We start from the raw sequence: 2594 nt of genomic DNA, 5'->3' as shown, positions 1-2594 counted from the left end.
GAGTAAGGATTTTCTTGTGCATAGTTAACTTGGTCAGGCCAGTTCCTGTCAAAAGATGACAATTAGTATTGACATGCCCTTGGACTCCATAAATCTCGCAATTTCGAGCCACAACAACTACGATAGTTGGAGGAGTAATAGTTAAGTTGTTGGTCTTATGAGTAAGTGCATCAAACTTAGCACTTGCATGATCTAAGCCATTGACTTCGAACATGCCTCACTTTTGTTGTGCTTTCTCTACTTGAGCACATTCGGTTCCCCATTGGTAATGGTTATGGGCCATGTTTTCAATAAGTTGACAAGCTTCATTGAAGGGTTTGTCCATTAAGGCTCCGCCAACTGCAGTGCCTATGGTCATTCTTGTGTTGTAAAGTAGACCATTATAGAAAGTATGAATGATAAGCCATTTCTCTAGACCGTGATGAAGACATAATTTAATCATGTCCTTATATCGTTCCCACGATTCGAAGAGTGATTCTCCTCCGGTTTGTCTAAACGTAGTTATGTGATTTCTCAGCACTGCTATTTTGCTTGGTGGGAAGTATCTTACTAAGAATGCCTTCTTGAGTTCGTTCCAAGTAGTGATGGAGTTTGCAGGTAGAGACTATAGCCACACTATGGCTCTATCTCTCAGGGAAAATGAAAAAGATGTAAACGAATGACCTCTGGATCTACGCCATTACTCTTTAATGTGTCTGCATACTCTACAAACACTGACATATGAAGATTTGGGTCCTCGGTGGGATTTCCAAAGAATTGGTTTTGTTGCACTATCTACAACAAAGAATGTTTCAATTCGAGAGTGTTCGCTTGGATTACAGGTGGAACAACGCTTGAGTGTGGCTCGTCCTCGGGTGGAACATCATTGTCCTTTGGAGGACAATTATCTGATTCAACTATATGGATGAATATGGCTCGAAGTTCTTGTAATCGGCGTTTGATATGAAGGAAACAATCGATTTTGTTAATCAGTTCTAACTAGTCTTCGGTTGCGAGAAAAAAGGAAAATAAATTTGCCTTAGTCTATACGGTGCTACAACGGAATCACAATATTGATTGTTGGTATCCTGCAAGTGCATGAAAATATCAATTATAGTATAAAAATATCGAACCCACAAAGACCAATGTCAACCTACCGTTATCTATTGTCGCTTTATAAATTTAAGGCTATTGGTAAAAGTTTTGCTTGAAAACCGATTAAAATAATTTGTTATGAATTAATAGAAACGAGGACCAAAATGTAATTTATGGATCCCTTCGGGACTCAAATAAAATTCAGCCTCACTTTGTTTTAAAAATCATTTTCAAAAGAATTATTAATTTTAAAATACTACTCACTTTCTCGCAGCTCGTATCGAATTTCGGAATTGTAGTCGCCTGTTGTTGCACGTTATAAGTCAAAGTTTTGAAAAACTTTTTGAAAACTAATAGTCCTTAATTGATTAATAAAGCGCGGTCATAGTTTGTAAAAATTAAGAATCATAATTTTAACGATCGAATACCGCTTTCACACTGTCGCGCTGAACCCAATATTTAAATTTTTTTCGTTTTGACGGTAAAATTTTATCTTTTTGAAACAAAATACTGAACAAAAAAAATATTTTATTATAAAAATTTAGTATTGATAATTTTATTGAGTCCCTTCGAAACGATATCCTCACATCTCAGACTCTAAAAACTTAACCGGATGTATCTAATGTGGTTATCATACTGTTATTAATTTGTAGACTAAACATAATACTTAATTAATAAATCAATAGCAGTATAATATATATATATATATATAAAGTAGTTTGCAGCAAGAATAGATATGGATATCAATTTCATCAATTCAACATATAAATACAAGAACTCTAGCGGCATCAATTACAAACATAAATAATAGTACATGCAATAATAATTGATACGGTAGAACTTCTGAAATAAATTCCAAAAAAATATTCTGGCAAGACTGCAATATGAACGATACAAATCTGTTCGACGAAACTTTTGATTCTAACTCTAAAGTGCAACAATTTCTCAATATGATAAACCATTATTTTACAAAAGTATTTTTCTACCTAACAATTACTCTAGAAAAACTTGGATATAGAAAAATTGAAAACTAAACCTATTTATAGAACTAAAACTTGTGTCAATAGTGTTGAAATCGTGTTGGAGAAGTGAAAGAAATATTTACCAAAATGGTGCAAACTAAATCCATTTTTGTTGCTATTTTTCTGTGTACGAAGTCCATGACAGACACTATAAGTACATGTAAGATAATGGAAATCGTGTCCTTCTCATTGATCTGAATAGAATATATATACGTTAATGTGTAACATTTGGTCAACTATCTAATTATGATACAAAATAATTATAGGAAACTAATTATGACTAATTATAACAAAATATTCTATTCTATCACACCCCCGCAGTCGAAGCGGGAGGTTCACAGACGCTTAGACTGGTCCGAAAATCATCAAAGAGAATGCGAGGAAGTCCTTTGTTGAAGATGTATGCGATCTGATGTCTTGAGGGAACATGAAGGATGCGAGTCTGACCACGAGCTACCTTTTCTCGAACAAAATGAATGTCCATCTCAATATGCTTAG

General features: G+C 34.2%; 1 non-coding gene across 1 annotated transcript; it reads left to right on the top strand.

Annotated features, from left to right (window-relative positions):
* The first annotated feature begins 413 nt into the window (after positions 1 to 413).
* Positions 414 to 520, top strand: LOC127089575 (small nucleolar RNA R71). The gene has a single exon (XR_007791153.1). It is a non-coding gene; the product is annotated as a small nucleolar RNA R71 (small nucleolar RNA).
* Positions 521 to 2594: the final 2074 nt, after the last annotated feature.

The sequence above is a fragment of the Lathyrus oleraceus genome, chromosome 5 (assembly GCF_024323335.1).
Source record: "Lathyrus oleraceus cultivar Zhongwan6 chromosome 5, CAAS_Psat_ZW6_1.0, whole genome shotgun sequence".
In the NCBI taxonomy this organism is placed as follows: domain Eukaryota; kingdom Viridiplantae; phylum Streptophyta; class Magnoliopsida; order Fabales; family Fabaceae; genus Lathyrus; species Lathyrus oleraceus.
Note: the sequence above shows the minus strand (reverse complement) of the source record. Positions and strands in the feature narration are given on the sequence as shown.